Here is a 21,640-nt window from a genome sequence, read left to right as displayed (position 1 = left end):
GTCTATATAGACTAGACCAGTCAGTGTCTATATAGACTAGTCCAGTCAGTGTCTATATAGACTAGACCAGTCTATATAGACTAGTCCAGTAAGTGTCTATATAGACTAGACCAGTCTATATAGACTAGTACAGTCAGTGTCTATACTATATAGACTAGTCCAGTCAGTGTCTATATAAACTAGACCAGTCAGTGTCTATATAGACTAGACCAGTCAGTGTCTATACTGTATAGACTAGTCCAGTCAGTGTCTATATAGACTAGTCCAGTCAGTGTCTATATAGACTAGTCCAGTCAGTGTCCATATAGACTAGACCAGTCTATATAGACTAGACCAGTCAGTGTCTATACTGTATAGACTAGTCCAGTCAGTGTCTATATAGACTAGTCCAGTCAGTGTCTATATAGACTAGACCAGTCAGTGTCTATATAGACTAGTCCAGTCAGTGTCTATATAGACTAGACCAGTCTATATAGACTAGTCCAGTAAGTGTCTATATAGACTAGACCAGTCTATATAGACTAGTACAGTCAGTGTCTATACTATATAGACTAGTCCAGTCAGTGTCTATATAAACTAGACCAGTCAGTGTCTATATAGACTAGACCAGTCAGTGTCTATACTGTATAGACTAGTCCAGTCAGTGTCTATATAGACTAGTCCAGTCAGTGTCTATATAGACTAGACCAGTCTATATAGACTAGACCAGTCAGTGTCTATACTGTATAGACTAGTCCAGTCAGTGTCTATATAGACTAGTCCAGTCAGTGTCTATATAGACTAGACCAGTCAGTGTCTATATAGACTAGTCCAGTCAGTGTCTATATAGACTAGACCAGTCTATATAGACTAGTCCAGTAAGTGTCTATATAGACTAGACCAGTCTATATAGACTAGTACAGTCAGTGTCTATACTATATAGACTAGTCCAGTCAGTGTCTATATAGACTAGACCAGTCAGTGTCTATATAGACTAGACCAGTCAGTGTCTATACTGTATAGACTAGTCCAGTCAGTGTCTATATAGACTAGACCAGTCAGTGCCTATATAGACTAGACTAGTCAGTGTCTATACTGTATAGACTAGTCCAGTCAGTGTCTATATAGACTAGACCAGTCAGTGTCTATATAGACTAGACCAGTCAGTGTCTATATAGACTAGTCCAGTCAGTGTCTATATAGACTAGACCAGTCAGTGTCTATATAGACTAGTCCAGTCAGTGTCTATATAGACTTGTCCAGTCAGTGTCTATATAGACTAGACCAGTCTATATAGACTAGTCCAGTCAGTGTCTATATAGACTAGACCAGTCAGTGTCTATACTGTATAGACTAGTCCAGTCAGTGTCTATATAGACTAGACCAGTCAGTGTCTATATAGACTAGACTAGTCAGTGTCTATACTGTATAGACTAGACCAGTCAGTGTCTATATAGACTAGTCCAGTCAGTGTCTATATAGACTAGTCCAGTCAGTGTCTATATAGACTAGACCAGTCTATATAGACTAGTCCAGTCAGTGTCTATATAGACTAGACCAGTCAGTGTCTATACTGTATAGACTAGTCCAGTCAGTGTCTATATAGACTAGTCCAGTCTATATAGACTAGTCCAGTCAGTGTCTATATAGACTAGTCAAGTCAGTGTCTATATAGACTAGACCAGTCAGTGTCTATAGAGACTAGACCAATCAGTGTCTATACTGTATAGACTAGTCCAGTCAGTGTCTATATAGACTAGTCCAGTCAGTGTCTATATAGACTAGTCCAGTCAGTGTCTATATAGACTAGTCCAGTCAGTGTCTATATAGACTAGACCAGTCTATATAGACTAGTCCAGTCAGTGTCTATATAGACTAGACCAGTAAGTGTCTATACTGTATAGACTAGTCCAGTCAGTGTCTATATAGACTAGACCAGTCAGTGTCTATATAAACTAGACCAGTCAGTGTCTATATAGACTAGACCAGTCAGTGTCTATATAGACTAGTCCAGTCAGTGTCTATATTGACTAGAACAGTCAGTGTCTATACTGTATAGACTAGTCCAGTCAGTGTCTATATAGACTAGACCAGTCAGTGTCTATATAGACTAGTCCAGTCAGTGTCTATATAGACTAGACCAGTCAGTGTCTATATAGACTAGTCCAGTCAGTGTCTATATAGACTAGACCAGGCAGTGTCTATATAGACTAGACCAGTCCATATATAGACTAGACCAGTCAGTGTCTATATAGACTCGTCCAGTCAGTGTCTATATAGACTAGTCCAGTCAGTGTCTATATAGACTAGACCAGTCAGCGTATATATTGACTAGTCCAGTCAGTGTCTATACTGTATAGACTAGTCCAGTCAGTGTCTATATAGACTAGACCAGTCAGTGTCTATATAGACTAGTCCAGTCAGTGTCTATATAGACTAGACCAGTCTATATAGACTAGTCCAGTCAGTGTCTATACTGTATAGACTAGTCCAGTCAGTGTCTATATAGACTAGACCAGTCAGTGTCTATATAGACTAGACCAGTCAGTGTCTATACTGTATAGACTAGTCCAGTCAGTGTCTATATAGACTAGACCAGTCAGCGTCTATATAGACTAGTCCAGTCAGTGTCTATATAGACTAGACCAGTCTATATAGACTAGGCCAGTCAGTGTCTATATAGACTAGACCAGTCAGTGTCTATATAGACTAGTCCAGTCAGTGTCTATATAGACTAGACCAGTCTATATAGACTAGTCCAGTCAGTGTCTATATAGACTAGTCCAGTCAGTGTCTATATAGACTAGTCCAGTCAGTGTCTATACTGTATAGACTAGTCCAGTCAGTGTCTATATAGACTAAACCAGTCAATGTCTATATAGACTAGTCCAGCCAGTGTCTATATAGACTAGACCAGTCAGTGTCTATATAGACTAGTCCAGTCAGTGTCTATACTGTATAGACTAGTCCAGTCAGTGTCTATACTTTATAGACTGGTCCAGCAAGTGTGTATATAGACTAGACCAGTCAGTGTCTATATAGACTAGTCCAGTCAGTGTCTATATAGACTAGTCCAGTCAGTGTCTATATAGACTAGACCAGTCTATATAGACTAGTCCAGTAAGTGTCTATATAGACTAGACCAGTCTATATAGACTAGTTCAGTCAGTGTCTATATAGACTAGACCAGTCAGTGTCTATACTGTATAGACTAGTCCAGTCAGTGTCTATATAGACTAGACCAGTCAATGTCTATATAAACTAGACCAGTCAGTGTCTATATAGACTAGACCAGTCAGTGTCTATATAGACTAGTCCAGTCAGTGTCTATATAGACTAGACCAGTCAGTGTCTATACTGTATAGACTATTCCAGTCAGTGTCTATATAGACTAGACCAGTCAGTGTCTATATAGACTAGTCCAGTCAGTGTCTATATAGACTAGACCAGTCAGTGTCTATATAGACTAGTCCAGTCAGTGTCTATATAGACTAGTCCAGTCAGTGTCTATATAGACTAGACCAGTCAGTGTCTATATAGACTAGACCAGTCAGTGTCTATATAGACTAGTCCAGTCAGTGTCTATATAGACTAGACCAGTCAGTGTCTATATAGACTAGTCCAGTCAGTGTCTATATAGACTAGACCAGTCTATATAGACTAGTCCAGTCAGTGTCTATATAGACTAGTCCAGTCAGTGTCTATATAGACTAGTCCAGTCAGTGTCTATACTGTATAGACTAGTCCAGTCAGTGTCTATATAGACTAGAACAGTCAATGTCTATATAGACTAGACCAGTCAGTGTCTATACTGTATAGACTAGTCCAGTCAGTGTCTATATAGACTAGACCAGTCAGTGTCTATATAGACTAGTCCAGTCAGTGTCTATATAGACTAGACCAGTCAGTGTCTATCTAGACTAGTCCAGTCAGTGTCTATATAGACTAGTCCAGTCAGTGTCTATATAGACTAGACCCGTCAGTGTCTATATAGACTAGACCAATCAGTGTCTATACTGTGTAGACTAGTCCAGTCAGTGTCTATATAGACTAGACCAGTCAGTGTCTATATAGACTAGTCCAGTCAGTGTCTATATAGACTAGACCAGTCTATATAGACTAGACCAGTCAGTGTCTATACTGTATAGACTAGTCCAGTCAGTGTCTATATAGACTAGTCCAGTCAGTGTCTATATAGACTAGACCAGTCAGTGTCTATATAGACTAGTCCAGTCAGTGTCTATATAGACTAGACCAGTCTATATAGACTAGTCCAGTAAGTGTCTATATAGACTAGACCAGTCTATATAGACTAGTACAGTCAGTGTCTATACTATATAGACTAGTCCAGTCAGTGTCTATATAAACTAGACCAGTCAGTGTCTATATAGACTAGACCAGTCAGTGTCTATACTGTATAGACTAGTCCAGTCAGTGTCTATATAGACTAGTCCAGTCAGTGTCTATATAGACTAGACCAGTCTATATAGACTAGACCAGTCAGTGTCTATACTGTATAGACTAGTCCAGTCAGTGTCTATATAGACTAGTCCAGTCAGTGTCTATATAGACTAGACCAGTCAGTGTCTATATAGACTAGTCCAGTCAGTGTCTATATAGACTAGACCAGTCTATATAGACTAGTCCAGTAAGTGTCTATATAGACTAGACCAGTCTATATAGACTAGTACAGTCAGTGTCTATACTATATAGACTAGTCCAGTCAGTGTCTATATAGACTAGACCAGTCAGTGTCTATATAGACTAGACCAGTCAGTGTCTATACTGTATAGACTAGACCAGTCAGTGTCTATATAGACTAGACCAGTCAGTGTCTATATAGACTAGTCCAGTCAGTGTCTATATAGACTAGACCAGTCAGTGTCTATATAGACTAGTCCAGTCAGTGTCTATATAGACTTGTCCAGTCAGTGTCTATATAGACTAGACCAGTCTATATAGACTAGTCCAGTCAGTGTCTATATAGACTAGACCAGTCAGTGTCTATACTGTATAGACTAGTCCAGTCAGTGTCTATATAGACTAGACCAGTCAGTGTCTATACTGTATAGACTAGACCAGTCAGTGTCTATATAGACTAGTCCAGTCAGTGTCTATATAGACTAGTCCAGTCAGTGTCTATATAGACTAGACCAGTCTATATAGACTAGTCCAGTCAGTGTCTATATAGACTAGACCAGTCAGTGTCTATACTGTATAGACTAGTCCAGTCAGTGTCTATATAGACTAGTCCAGTCTATATAGACTAGTCCAGTCAGTGTCTATATAGACTAGTCAAGTCAGTGTCTATATAGACTAGACCAGTCAGTGTCTATAGAGACTAGACCAATCAGTGTCTATACTGTATAGACTAGTCCAGTCAGTGTCTATATAGACTAGTCCAGTCAGTGTCTATATAGACTAGTCCAGTCAGTGTCTATATAGACTAGTCCAGTCAGTGTCTATATAGACTAGACCAGTCTATATAGACTAGTCCAGTCAGTGTCTATATAGACTAGACCAGTCTATATAGACTAGTCCAGTCAGTGTCTATATAGACTAGACCAGTAAGTGTCTATACTGTATAGACTAGTCCAGTCAGTGTCTATATAGACTAGACCAGTCAGTGTCTATATAAACTAGACCAGTCAGTGTCTATATAGACTAGACCAGTCAGTGTCTATATAGACTAGTCCAGTCAGTGTCTATATTGACTAGAACAGTCAGTGTCTATACTGTATAGACTAGTCCAGTCAGTGTCTATATAGACTAGACCAGTCAGTGTCTATATAGACTAGTCCAGTCAGTGTCTATATAGACTAGACCAGTCAGTGTCTATATAGACTAGTCCAGTCAGTGTCTATATAGACTAGACCAGGCAGTGTCTATATAGACTAGACCAGTCCATATATAGACTAGACCAGTCAGTGTCTATATAGACTCGTCCAGTCAGTGTCTATATAGACTAGTCCAGTCAGTGTCTATATAGACTAGACCAGTCAGCGTATATATTGACTAGTCCAGTCAGTGTCTATACTGTATAGACTAGTCCAGTCAGTGTCTATATAGACTAGACCAGTCAGTGTCTATATAGACTAGTCCAGTCAGTGTCTATATAGACTAGACCAGTCTATATAGACTAGTCCAGTTAGTGTCTGTACTGTATAGACTAGTCCAGTCAGTGTCTATATAGACTAGACCAGTCAGTGTCTATATAGACTAGACCAGTCAGTGTCTATACTGTATAGACTAGTCCAGTCAGTGTCTATATAGACTAGACCAGTCAGTGTCTATATAGACTAGTCCAGTCAGTGTCTATATAGACTAGACCAGTCTATATAGACTAGGCCAGTCAGTGTCTATATAGACTAGACCAGTCAGTGTCTATATAGACTAGTCCAGTCAGTGTCTATATAGACTAGACCAGTCTATATAGACTAGTCCAGTCAGTGTCTATATAGACTAGTCCAGTCAGTGTCTATATAGACTAGTCCAGTCAGTGTCTATACTGTATAGACTAGTCCAGTCAGTGTCTATACTGTATAGACTAGTCCAGTCAGTGTCTATATAGACTAAACCAGTCAATGTCTATATAGACTAGTCCAGCCAGTGTCTATATAGACTAGACCAGTCAGTGTCTATATAGACTAGTCCAGTCAGTGTCTATACTGTATAGACTAGTCCAGTCAGTGTCTATACTTTATAGACTGGTCCAGCAAGTGTCTATATAGACTAGACCAGTCAGTGTCTATATAGACTAGTCCAGTCAGTGTCTATATAGACTAGTCCAGTCAGTGTCTATATAGACTAGACCAGTCTATATAGACTAGTTCAGTCAGTGTCTATATAGACTAGACCAGTCAGTGTCTATACTGTATAGACTAGTCCAGTCAGTGTCTATATAGACTAGACCAGTCAATGTCTATATAAACTAGACCAGTCAGTGTCTATATAGACTAGACCAGTCAGTGTCTATATAGACTAGTCCAGTCAGTGTCTATATAGACTAGACCAGTCAGTGTCTATACTGTATAGACTAGTCCAGTCAGTGTCTATATAGACTAGACCAGTCAGTGTCTATATAGACTAGTCCAGTCAGTGTCTATATAGACTAGACCAGTCAGTGTCTATATAGACTAGTCCAGTCAGTGTCTATATAGACTAGTCCAGTCAGTGTCTATATAGACTAGACCCGTCAGTGTCTATATAGACTAGACCAATCAGTGTCTATACTGTGTAGACTAGTCCAGTCAGTGTCTATATAGACTAGACCAGTCAGTGTCTATATAGACTAGTCCAGTCAGTGTCTATATAGACTAGACCAGTCTATATAGACTAGACCAGTCAGTGTCTATACTGTATAGACTAGTCCAGTCAGTGTCTATATAGACTAGTCCAGTCAGTGTCTATATAGACTAGACCAGTCAGTGTCTATATAGACTAGTCCAGTCAGTGTCTATATAGACTAGACCAGTCTATATAGACTAGTCCAGTAAGTGTCTATATAGACTAGACCAGTCTATATAGACTAGTACAGTCAGTGTCTATACTATATAGACAAGTCCAGTCAGTGTCTATATAAACTAGACCAGTCAGTGTCTATATAGACTAGACCAGTCAGTGTCTATACTGTATAGACTAGTCCAGTCAGTGTCTATATAGACTAGTCCAGTCAGTGTCTATATAGACTAGACCAGTCTATATAGACTAGACCAGTCAGTGTCTATACTGTATAGACTAGTCCAGTCAGTGTCTATATAGACTAGTCCATTCAGTGTCTATATAGACTAGACCAGTCAGTGTCTATATAGACTAGTCCAGTCAGTGTCTATATAGACTAGACCAGTCTATATAGACTAGTCCAGTAAGTGTCTATATAGACTAGACCAGTCTATATAGACTAGTACAGTCAGTGTCTATACTATATAGACTAGTCCAGTCAGTGTCTATATAGACTAGACCAGTCAGTGTCTATATACACTAGACCAGTCAGTGTCTATACTGTATAGACTAGTCCAGTCAGTGTCTATATAGACTAGCCCAGTCAGTGCCTATATAGACTAGACTAGTCAGTGTCTATACTGTATAGACTAGTCCAGTCAGTGTCTATATAGACTAGACCAGTCAGTGTCTATATAGACTAGACCAGTCAGTGTCTATATAGACTAGTCCAGTCAGTGTCTATATAGACTAGACCAGTCAGTGTCTATATAGACTAGTCCAGTCAGTGTCTATATAGACTAGACCAGTCTATATAGACTAGTCCAGTCAGTGTCTATATAGACTAGTCCAGTCAGTGTCTATATAGACTAGTCCAGTCAGTGTCTATACTGTATAGACTAGTCCAGTCAGTGTCTATATAGACTAGAACAGTCAATGTCTATATAGACTAGACCAGTCAGTGTCTATACTGTATAGACTAGTCCAGTCAGTGTCTATATAGACTAGACCAGTCAGTGTCTATATAGACTAGTCCAGTCAGTGTCTATATAGACTAGACCAGTCAGTGTCTATCTAGACTAGTCCAGTCAGTGTCTATATAGACTAGTCCAGTCAGTGTCTATATAGACTAGACCCGTCAGTGTCTATATAGACTAGACCAATCAGTGTCTATACTGTGTAGACTAGTCCAGTCAGTGTCTATATAGACTAGACCAGTCAGTGTCTATATAGACTAGTCCAGTCAGTGTCTATATAGACTAGACCAGTCTATATAGACTAGACCAGTCAGTGTCTATACTGTATAGACTAGTCCAGTCAGTGTCTATATAGACTAGTCCAGTCAGTGTCTATATAGACTAGACCAGTCAGTGTCTATATAGACTAGTCCAGTCAGTGTCTATATAGACTAGACCAGTCTATATAGACTAGTCCAGTAAGTGTCTATATAGACTAGACCAGTCTATATAGACTAGTACAGTCAGTGTCTATACTATATAGACTAGTCCAGTCAGTGTCTATATAAACTAGACCAGTCAGTGTCTATATAGACTAGACCAGTCAGTGTCTATACTGTATAGACTAGTCCAGTCAGTGTCTATATAGACTAGTCCAGTCAGTGTCTATATAGACTAGACCAGTCTATATAGACTAGACCAGTCAGTGTCTATACTGTATAGACTAGTCCAGTCAGTGTCTATATAGACTAGTCCAGTCAGTGTCTATATAGACTAGACCAGTCAGTGTCTATATAGACTAGTCCAGTCAGTGTCTATATAGACTAGACCAGTCTATATAGACTAGACCAGTCAGTGTCTATACTGTATAGACTAGTCCAGTCAGTGTCTATATAGACTAGTCCAGTCAGTGTCTATATAGACTAGACCAGTCAGTGTCTATATAGACTAGTCCAGTCAGTGTCTATATAGACTAGACCAGTCTATATAGACTAGTCCAGTAAGTGTCTATATAGACTAGACCAGTCTATATAGACTAGTACAGTCAGTGTCTATACTATATAGACTAGTCCAGTCAGTGTCTATATAGACTAGACCAGTCAGTGTCTATATAGACTAGACCAGTCAGTGTCTATACTGTATAGACTAGTCCAGTCAGTGTCTATATAGACTAGACCAGTCAGTGCCTATATAGACTAGACTAGTCAGTGTCTATACTGTATAGACTAGTCCAGTCAGTGTCTATATAGACTAGACCAGTCAGTGCCTATATAGACTAGACTAGTCAGTGTCTATACTATATAGACTAGTCCAGTCAGTGTCTATATAGACTAGACCAGTCAGTGTCTATATAGACTAGACCAGTCAGTGTCTATACTGTATAGACTAGTCCAGTCAGTGTCTATATAGACTAGACCAGTCAGTGTCTATATAGACTAGTCCAGTCAGTGTCTATATAGACTAGACCAGTCTATATAGACTAGGCCAGTCAGTGTCTATATAGACTAGACCAGTCAGTGTCTATATAGACTAGTCCAGTCAGTGTCTATATAGACTAGACCAGTCTATATAGACTAGTCCAGTCAGTGTCTATATAGACTAGTCCAGTCAGTGTCTATATAGACTAGTCCAGTCAGTGTCTATACTGTATAGACTAGTCCAGTCAGTGTCTATATAGACTAAACCAGTCAATGTCTATATAGACTAGTCCAGCCAGTGTCTATATAGACTAGACCAGTCAGTGTCTATATAGACTAGTCCAGTCAGTGTCTATACTGTATAGACTAGTCCAGTCAGTGTCTATACTTTATAGACTGGTCCAGCAAGTGTCTATATAGACTAGACCAGTCAGTGTCTATATAGACTAGTCCAGTCAGTGTCTATATAGACTAGTCCAGTCAGTGTCTATATAGACTAGACCAGTCTATATAGACTAGTCCAGTAAGTGTCTATATAGACTAGACCAGTCTATATAGACTAGTTCAGTCAGTGTCTATATAGACTAGACCAGTCAGTGTCTATACTGTATAGACTAGTCCAGTCAGTGTCTATATAGACTAGACCAGTCAATGTCTATATAAACTAGACCAGTCAGTGTCTATATAGACTAGACCAGTCAGTGTCTATATAGACTAGTCCAGTCAGTGTCTATATAGACTAGACCAGTCAGTGTCTATACTGTATAGACTAGTCCAGTCAGTGTCTATATAGACTAGACCAGTCAGTGTCTATATAGACTAGTCCAGTCAGTGTCTATATAGACTAGACCAGTCAGTGTCTATATAGACTAGTCCAGTCAGTGTCTATATAGACTAGACCAGTCTATATAGACTAGTCCAGTCAGTGTCTATATAGACTAGACTGGTCAGTGTCTATACTGTATAGACTAGTCCAGTCAGTGTCTATATAGACTAGTCCAGTCATTGTCTTTATAGACTAGTCCAGTCAGTGTCTATATAGACTAGTCCAGTCAGTGTCTATACTGTATAGACTAGTCCAGTCAGTGTCTATATAGACTAGACCAGTCAGTGTCTATATAGACTAGACCAATCAGTGTCTATACTGTATAGACTAGTCCAGTCAGTGTCTATATAGACTAGACCAGTCAGTGTCTATATAGACTAGTCCAGGCAGTGTCTATATAGACTAGACCAGTCCATATATAGACTAGACCAGTCAGTGTCTATATAGACTAGACCAGTCAGTGTCTATATAGACTAGTCCAGTCAGTGTCTATATAGACTAGTCCAGTCAGTGTCTATATAGACTAGACCAGTCAGTGTCTATATAGACTAGTCCAGTCAGTGTCTATATAGACTAGTCCAGTCAGTGTCTATATAGACTAGACCAGTCAGTGTCTATATAGACTAGTCCAATCAGTGTCTATATAGACTAGACCAGTCAGTGTCTATATAGACTAGACCAATCAGTGTCTATACTGTATAGACTAGTCCAGTCAGTGTCTATATAGACTAGACCAGTCAGTGTCTATTCAGACTAGTCCAGGCAGTGTCTATATAGACTAGACCAGTCCATATATAGACTAGACCAGTCAGTGTCTATATAGACTAGTCCAGTCAGTGTCTATATAGACTAGTCCAGTCAGTGTCTATATAGACTAGACCAGTCAGTGTCTATATAGACTAGTCCAGTCAGTGTCTATATAGACTAGTCCAGTCAGTGTCTATATAGACTAGTCCAGTCAGTGTCTATATAGACTAGTCCAGTCAGTGTCTATATAGACTAGACCAGTCAGTGTCTATATAAACTAGTCCAGTCACTGTCTATATAGACTAGTCCAGTCAGTGTCTATATAGACTAGACCAGTCAGTGTCTATATAGACAAGACCAGTCAGTGTCTATATAGACTAGTCCAGTCAGTGTCTATATAGACTAGTCCAGTCAGTGTCTATACTGTATAGACTAGTCCAGTCAGTGTCTGTATAGACTAGACCAGTCAGTGTCTATATAGACTAGACCAGTCAGTGTCTATATAGACTAGTCCAGTCAGTGTCTATATAGACTAGGCCAGTCAGTTTCTTTATAGACTAGACCAGTCAGTGTCTATATAGACTAGTCCAGTCAGTGTCTATATAGACTAGACCAGTCTATATAGACTAGTCCAGTCAGTGTCTATATAGACTAGTCCAGTCAGTGTCTATATAGAGTAGTCCAGTCAGTGTCTATACTGTATAGACTAGTCCAGTCAGTGTCTATATAGACTAGTCCAGTCAGTGTCTATATAGACTAGACCAGGCAGTGTCTATATAGACTAGTCCAGTCAGTGTCTATACTGTATAGACTAGTCCAGTCAGTGTCTATATAGACTAGACCAGGCAGTGTCTATATAGACTAGTCCAGTCAGTGTCTATACTGTATAGACTAGTCCAGTCAGTGTCTATATAGACTAGACCAGGCAGTGTCTATATAGACTAGACCAGTCCATATATAGACTAGACCAGTCAGTGTCTTTATAGACTAGTCCAGTCAGTGTCTATACTGTATAGACTAGTCCAGTCAGTCCATGTATAGACTAGTCTAGTCAGTGTCTATATAGACTAAACCAGTCAGTGTCTATATAGACTAGTCCAGTCAGTGTCTATATAGACTAGACCAGTCAGTGTCTATATAGACTAGACCAGTCAGTGTATATATAGACACTGACTGGTCTAGTCTATATAGACACTGACTGGTCTAGTCTAAATAGACTAGACCAGTCAGTGTCTATATAGACTAGACCAGTCCATATATAGCCTAGACCAGTCAGTGTCTATATAGACTAGACCAGTCCATATATAGACTAGACCAGTCAGTGTCTATATAGACTAGTTCAGTCAGTGTCTATATAGACTAGACCAGTCAGTGTCTATATAGACTAGTCCAGTCAGTGTCTATATAGACTAGTCCAGTCAGTGTCTATATAGACTTGTTCAGTCAGTGTCTATATAGACTAGTCCAGTCAGTGTCTATATAGACCAGTCCAGTCAGTGTCTATACAGACTAGACCAGTCAGTGTCTATACTGTATAGACTAGTCAAGTCAGTGTCTATATAGACTAGTCCAGTCAGTGTCTATATAGACTAGACCAGTCAGTGTCTATATAGACTTGACCAGTCAGTGTCTATATAGACTAGTCCAGTAAGTGTCTATATAGACTAGACCAGTCAGTGTCTATATAGACTAGACCAGTCAGTGTCTATACAGTATAGACTAGTCCAGTCAGTGCCTATATAGACTAGTCCAGTCAGTGTATATATAGACTAGACCAGTCAGTGTCTATATAGACTAGTCCAGTAAGTGTCTATATAGACTAGACCAGTCAGTGTCTATATAGACCAGACCAGTCCATATATAGACTAGACCAGTCAGTGTCTATATAGACTAGTCCAGTCAGTTTCTATATAGACTAGACCAGTCAGTGTCTATATAGACTAGTCCAGTCATTGTCTATATAGACTAGGCCAGTCAGTCTCTATATAGACTAGACCAGTCTATATAGACTAGTCCAGTCAGTGTCTATATAGACTAGACCAGTCAGTGTCTATATAGACTAGTCCAGTCAGTGTCTATATAGACTAGACCAGGCAGTGTCTATATAGACTAGACCAGTCCATATATAGACTAGACCAGTCAGTGTCTATATAGACTCGTCCAGTCAGTGTCTATATAGACTAGTCCAGTCAGTGTCTATATAGACTAGACCAGTCAGCGTATATATTGACTAGTCCAGTCAGTGTCTATACTGTATAGACTAGTCCAGTCAGTGTCTATATAGACTAGACCAGTCAGTGTCTATATAGACTAGTCCAGTCAGTGTCTATATAGACTAGACCAGTCTATATGGACTAGTCCAGTTAGTGTCTATACTGTATAGACTAGTCCAGTCAGTGTCTATATAGACTAGACCAGTCAGTGTCTATATAGACTAGACCAGTCAGTGTCTATACTGTATAGACTAGTCCAGTCAGTGTCTATATAGACTAGACCAGTCAGTGTCTATATAGACTAGTCCAGTCAGTGTCTATATAGACTAGACCAGTCTATATAGACTAGGCCAGTCAGTGTCTATATAGACTAGACCAGTCAGTGTCTATATAGACTAGTCCAGTCAGTGTCTATATAGACTAGACCAGTCTATATAGACTAGTCCAGTCAGTGTCTATATAGACTAGTCCAGTCAGTGTCTATATAGACTAGTCCAGTCAGTGTCTATACTGTATAGACTAGTCCAGTCAGTGTCTATATAGACTAAACCAGTCAATGTCTATATAGACTAGTCCAGCCAGTGTCTATATAGACTAGACCAGTCAGTGTCTATATAGACTAGTCCAGTCAGTGTCTATACTGTATAGACTAGTCCAGTCAGTGTCTATACTTTATAGACTGGTCCAGCAAGTGTCTATATAGACTAGACCAGTCAGTGTCTATATAGACTAGTCCAGTCAGTGTCTATATAGACTAGTCCAGTCAGTGTCTATATAGACTAGACCAGTCTATATAGACTAGTCCAGTAAGTGTCTATATAGACTAGACCAGTCTATATAGACTAGTTCAGTCAGTGTCTATATAGACTAGACCAGTCAGTGTCTATACTGTATAGACTAGTCCAGTCAGTGTCTATATAGACTAGACCAGTCAATGTCTATATAAACTAGACCAGTCAGTGTCTATATAGACTAGACCAGTCAGTGTCTATATAGACTAGACCAGTCAGTGTCTATATAGACTAGTCCAGTCAGTGTCTATATAGACTAGACCAGTCAGTGTCTATACTGTATAGACTAGTCCAGTCAGTGTCTATATAGACTAGACCAGTCAGTGTCTATATAGACTAGTCCAGTCAGTGTCTATATAGACTAGACCAGTCAGTGTCTATATAGACTAGTCCAGTCAGTGTCTATATAGACTAGACCAGTCTATATAGACTAGTCCAGTCAGTGTCTATATAGACTAGACTGGTCAGTGTCTATACTGTATAGACTAGTCCAGTCAGTGTCTATATAGACTAGTCCAGTCATTGTCTTTATAGACTAGTCCAGTCAGTGTCTATATAGACTAGTCCAGTCAGTGTCTATACTGTATAGACTAGTCCAGTCAGTGTCTATATAGACTAGACCAGTCAGTGTCTATATAGACTAGACCAATCAGTGTCTATACTGTATAGACTAGTCCAGTCAGTGTCTATATAGACTAGACCAGTCAGTGTCTATATAGACTAGTCCAGGCAGTGTCTATATAGACTAGACCAGTCCATATATAGACTAGACCAGTCAGTGTCTATATAGACTAGACCAGTCAGTGTCTATATAGACTAGTCCAGTCAGTGTCTATATAGACTAGTCCAGTCAGTGTCTATATAGACTAGACCAGTCAGTGTCTATATAGACTAGTCCAGTCAGTGTCTATATAGACTAGTCCAGTCAGTGTCTATATAGACTAGACCAGTCAGTGTCTATATAGACTAGTCCAATCAGTGTCTATATAGACTAGACCAGTCAGTGTCTATATAGACTAGACCAATCAGTGTCTATACTGTATAGACTAGTCCAGTCAGTGTCTATATAGACTAGACCAGTCAGTGTCTATTCAGACTAGTCCAGGCAGTGTCTATATAGACTAGACCAGTCCATATATAGACTAGACCAGTCAGTGTCTATATAGACTAGTCCAGTCAGTGTCTATATAGACTAGTCCAGTCAGTGTCTATATAGACTAGACCAGTCAGTGTCTATATAGACTAGTCCAGTCAGTGTCTATATAGACTAGTCCAGTCAGTGTCTATATAGACTAGTCCAGTCAGTGTCTATATAGACTAGTCCAGTCAGTGTCTATATAGACTAGACCAGTCAGTGTCTATATAAACTAGTCCAGTCACTGTCTATATAGACTAGTCCAGTCAGTGTCTATATAGACTAGACCAGTCAGTGTCTATATAGACTAGTCCAGTCAGTGTATATACTGTATAGACTAGTCCAGTCAGTGTCTATATAGACTAGACCAGTCAGTGTCTATATAGACAAGACCAGTCAGTGTCTATATAGACTAGTCCAGTCAGTGTCTATATAGACTAGTCCAGTCAGTGTCTATACTGTATAGACTAGTCCAGTCAGTGTCTGTATAGACTAGACCAGTCAGTGTCTATATAGACTAGACCAGTCAGTGTCTATATAGACTAGTCCAGTCAGTGTCTATATAGACTAGGCCAGTCAGTTTCTTTATAGACTAGACCAGTCAGTGTCTATATAGACTAGTCCAGTCAGTGTCTATATAGACTAGACCAGTCTATATAGACTAGTCCAGTCAGTGTCTATATAGACTAGTCCAGTCAGTGTCTATATAGAGTAGTCCAGTCAGTGTCTATACTGTATAGACTAGTCCAGTCAGTGTCTATATAGACTAGTCCAGTCAGTGTCTATATAGACTAGACCAGGCAGTGTCTATATAGACTAGTCCAGTCAGTGTCTATACTGTATAGACTAGTCCAGTCAGTGTCTATATAGACTAGACCAGGCAGTGTCTATATAGACTAGTCCAGTCAGTGTCTATACTGTATAGACTAGTCCAGTCAGTGTCTATATAGACTAGACCAGGCAGTGTCTATATAGACTAGACCAGTCCATATATAGACTAGACCAGTCAGTGTCTTTATAGACTAGTCCAGTCAGTGTCTATACTGTATAGACTAGTCCAGTCAGTCCATGTATAGACTAGTCTAGTCAGTGTCTATATAGACTAAACCAGTCAGTGTCTATATAGACTAGTCCAGTCAGTGTCTATATAGACTAGACCAGTCAGTGTCTATATAGACTAGACCAGTCAGTGTATATATAGACACTGACTGGTCTAGTCTATATAGACACTGACTGGTCTAGTCTAAATAGACTAGACCAGTCAGTGTCTATATAGACTAGACCAGTCCATATATAGCCTAGACCAGTCAGTGTCTATATAGACTAGACCAGTCCATATATAGACTAGACCAGTCAGTGTCTATATAGACTAGTTCAGTCAGTGTCTATATAGACTAGACCAGTCAGTGTCTATATAGACTAGTCCAGTCAGTGTCTATATAGACTAGTCCAGTCAGTGTCTATATAGACTTGTTCAGTCAGTGTCTATATAGACTAGTCCAGTCAGTGTCTATATAGACCAGTCCAGTCAGTGTCTATACAGACTAGACCAGTCAGTGTCTATACTGTATAGACTAGTCAAGTCAGTGTCTATATAGACTAGTCCAGTCAGTGTCTATATAGACTAGACCAGTCAGTGTCTATATAGACTTGACCAGTCAGTGTCTATATAGACTAGTCCAGTAAGTGTCTATATAGACTAGACCAGTCAGTGTCTATATAGACTAGACCAGTCAGTGTCTATACAGTATAGACTAGTCCAGTCAGTGCCTATATAGACTAGTCCAGTCAGTGTATATATAGACTAGACCAGTCAGTGTCTATATAGACTAGTCCAGTAAGTGTCTATATAGACTAGACCAGTCAGTGTCTATATAGACCAGACCAGTCCATATATAGACTAGACCAGTCAGTGTCTATATAGACTAGTCCAGTCAGTTTCTATATAGACTAGACCAGTCAGTGTCTATATAGACTAGTCCAGTCATTGTCTATATAGACTAGGCCAGTCAGTCTCTATATAGACTAGACCAGTCTATATAGACTAGTCCAGTCAGTGTCTATATAGACTAGACCAGTCAGTGTCTATATAGACTAGTCCAGTCAGTGTCTATATAGATTAGACCAGTCAGTGTCTATATAGACTAGACCAGTCAGTGTCTATATAGACTAGTCCAGTCAGTGTCTATATAGACTAGACCAGTCCATATATAGACTAGACCAGTCAGTGTCTATATAGACTAGTCCAGTCAGTGTCTATATAGACTAGTCCAGTCAGTGTCTATATAGACTAGACCAGTCAGTGTGTATATAGACTAGTCCAGTCCGTGTCTATATAGACTAGACCAGTCCGTGTCTATACTATATAGACTCGTCCAGTCAGTGTCTATGTAGACTAGGCCAGTCAGTGTCTATATAGACTAGACCAGTCAGTGTCTATATAGACTAGTCCAGTCAGTGTCTATATAGACTAGTCCAGTCAGTGTCTATATAGGCTAGACCAGTCAGTGTCTATATAGACTAGTCCAGTCAGTGTCTATATAGACTAGTCCAGTCAGTGTCTATATAGACTAGACCAGTCAGTGTCTATATAGACTAGTCCAATCAGTGTCTATATAGACTAGACCAGTCAGTGTCTATATAGACTAGACCAATCAGTGTCTATACTGTATAGACTAGTCCAGTCAGTGTCTATATAGACTAGACCAGTCAGTGTCTATTCAGACTAGTCCAGGCAGTGTCTATATAGACTAGACCAGTCCATATATAGACTAGACCAGTCAGTGTCTATATAGACTAGTCCAGTCAGTGTCTATATAGACTAGTCCAGTCAGTGTCTATATAGACTAGACCAGTCAGTGTCTATATAGACTAGTCCAGTCAGTGTCTATATAGACTAGTCCAGTCAGTGTCTATATAGACTAGTCCAGTCAGTGTCTATATAGACTAGTCCAGTCAGTGTCTATATAGACTAGACCAGTCAGTGTCTATATAGACTAGTCCAGTCACTGTCTATATAGACTAGTCCAGTCAGTGTCTATATAGACTAGACCAGTCAGTGTCTATATAGACTAGTCCAGTCAGTGTATATACTGTATAGACTAGTCCAGTCAGTGTCTATATAGACTAGACCAGTCAGTGTCTATATAGACTAGACCAGTCAGTGTCTATATAGACTAGTCCAGTCAGTGTCTATATAGACTAGTCCAGTCAGTGTCTATACTGTATAGACTAGTCCAGTCAGTGTCTGTATAGACTAGACCAGTCAGTGTCTATATAGACTAGACCAGTCAGTGTCTATATAGACTAGTCCAGTCAGTGTCTATATAGACTAGGCCAGTCAGTTTCTTTATAGACTAGACCAGTCAGTGTCTATATAGACTAGTCCAGTCAGTGTCTATATAGACTAGACCAGTCTATATAGACTAGTCCAGTCAGTGTCTATATAGACTAGTCCAGTCAGTGTCTATATAGAGTAGTCCAGTCAGTGTCTATACTGTATAGACTAGTCCAGTCAGTGTCTATATAGACTAGTCCAGTCAGTGTCTATATAGACTAGACCAGGCAGTGTCTATATAGACTAGTCCAGTCAGTGTCTATACTGTATAGACTAGTCCAGTCAGTGTCTATATAGACTAGACCAGGCAGTGTCTATATAGACTAGTCCAGTCAGTGTCTATACTGTATAGACTAGTCCAGTCAGTGTCTATATAGACTAGACCAGGCAGTGTCTATATAGACTAGACCAGTCCATATATAGACTAGACCAGTCAGTGTCTTTATAGACTAGTCCAGTCAGTGTCTATACTGTATAGACTAGTCCAGTCAGTCCATGTATAGACTAGTCTAGTCAGTGTCTATATAGACTAAACCAGTCAGTGTCTATATAGACTAGTCCAGTCAGTGTCTATATAGACTAGACCAGTCAGTGTCTATATAGACTAGACCAGTCAGTGTATATATAGACACTGACTGGTCTAGTCTATATAGACACTGACTGGTCTAGTCTAAATAGACTAGACCAGTCAGTGTCTATATAGACTAGACCAGTCCATATATAGACTAGACCAGTCAGTGTCTATATAGACTAGACCAGTCCATATACAGACTAGACCAGTCAGTGTCTATATAGACTAGTTCAGTCAGTGTCTATATAGACTAGACCAGTCAGTGTCTATATAGACTAGTCCAGTCAGTGTCTATATAGACTAGTCCAGTCAGTGTCTATATAGACTTGTTCAGTCAGTGTCTATATAGACTAGTCCAGTCAGTGTCTATATAGACCAGTCCAGTCAGTGTCTATACAGACTAGACCAGTCAGTGTCTATACTGTATAGACTAGTCAAGTCAGTGTCTATATAGACTAGTCCAGTCAGTGTCTATATAGACTAGACCAGTCAGTGTCTATATAGACTAGACCAGTCAGTGTCTATATAGACTAGTCCAGTAAGTGTCTATATAGACTAGACCAGTCAGTGTCTATATAGACTAGACCAGTCAGTGTCTATACAGTATAGACTAGTCCAGTCAGTGCCTATATAGACTAGTCCAGTCAGTGTATATATAGACTAGACCAGTCAGTGTCTATATAGACTAGTCCAGTAAGTGTCTATATAGACTAGACCAGTCAGTGTCTATATAGACCAGACCAGTCCATATATAGACTAGACCAGTCAGTGTCTATATAGACTAGTCCAGTCAGTTTCTATATAGACTAGACCAGTCAGTGTCTATATAGACTAGTCCAGTCATTGTCTATATAGACTAGGCCAGTCAGTCTCTATATAGACTAGACCAGTCTATATAGACTAGTCCAGTCAGTGTCTATATAGACTAGACCAGTCAGTGTCTATATAGACTAGTCCAGTCAGTGTCTATATAGATTAGACCAGTCAGTGTCTATATAGACTAGACCAGTCAGTGTCTATATAGACTAGACCAGTCAGTGTCTATATAGACTAGTCCAGTCAGTGTCTATATAGACTAGACCAGTCCATATATAGACTAGACCAGTCAGTGTCTATATAGACTAGTCCAGTCAGTGTCTATATAGACTAGTCCAGTCAGTGTCTATATAGACTAGACCAGTCAGTGTGTATATAGACTAGTCCAGTCCGTGTCTATATAGACTAGACCAGTCCGTGTCTATACTATATAGACTCGTCCAGTCAGTGTCTATGTAGACTAGGCCAGTCAGTGTCTATATAGACTAGACCAGTCAGTGTCTATATAGACTAGTCCAGTCAGTGTCTATATAGACTAGTCCAGTCAGTGTCTATATAGGCTAGACCAGTCAGTGTCTATATAGACTAGTCCAGTCAGTGTCTATATAGACTAGTCCAGTCAGTGTCTATATAGACTAGACCAGTCAGTGTCTATATAGACTAGTCCAATCAGTGTCTATATAGACTAGACCAGTCAGTGTCTATATAGACTAGACCAATCAGTGTCTATACTGTATAGACTAGTCCAGTCAGTGTCTATATAGACTAGACCAGTCAGTGTCTATTCAGACTAGTCCAGGCAGTGTCTATATAGACTAGACCAGTCCATATATAGACTAGACCAGTCAGTGTCTATATAGACTAGTCCAGTCAGTGTCTATATAGACTAGTCCAGTCAGTGTCTATATAGACTAGACCAGTCAGTGTCTATATAGACTAGTCCAGTCAGTGTCTATATAGACTAGTCCAGTCAGTGTCTATATAGACTAGTCCAGTCAGTGTCTATATAGACTAGTCCAGTCAGTGTCTATATAGACTAGACCAGTCAGTGTCTATATAGACTAGTCCAGTCACTGTCTATATAGACTAGTCCAGTCAGTGTCTATATAGACTAGACCAGTCAGTGTCTATATAGACTAGTCCAGTCAGTGTATATACTGTATAGACTAGTCCAGTCAGTGTCTATATAGACTAGACCAGTCAGTGTCTATATAGACTAGACCAGTCAGTGTCTATATAGACTAGTCCAGTCAGTGTCTATATAGACTAGTCCAGTCAGTGTCTATACTGTATAGACTAGTCCAGTCAGTGTCTGTATAGACTAGACCAGTCAGTGTCTATATAGACTAGACCAGTCAGTGTCTATATAGACTAGTCCAGTCAGTGTCTATATAGACTAGGCCAGTCAGTT

This window comes from Salmo salar, chromosome 15, assembly GCF_965601325.2.
Source record: "Salmo salar chromosome 15, fSalSal1, whole genome shotgun sequence".
Lineage (NCBI taxonomy): Eukaryota > Metazoa > Chordata > Actinopteri > Salmoniformes > Salmonidae > Salmo > Salmo salar.
The sequence above is the reverse complement of the archived record's forward strand: the minus strand, read 5'-3'. Positions refer to the sequence as shown.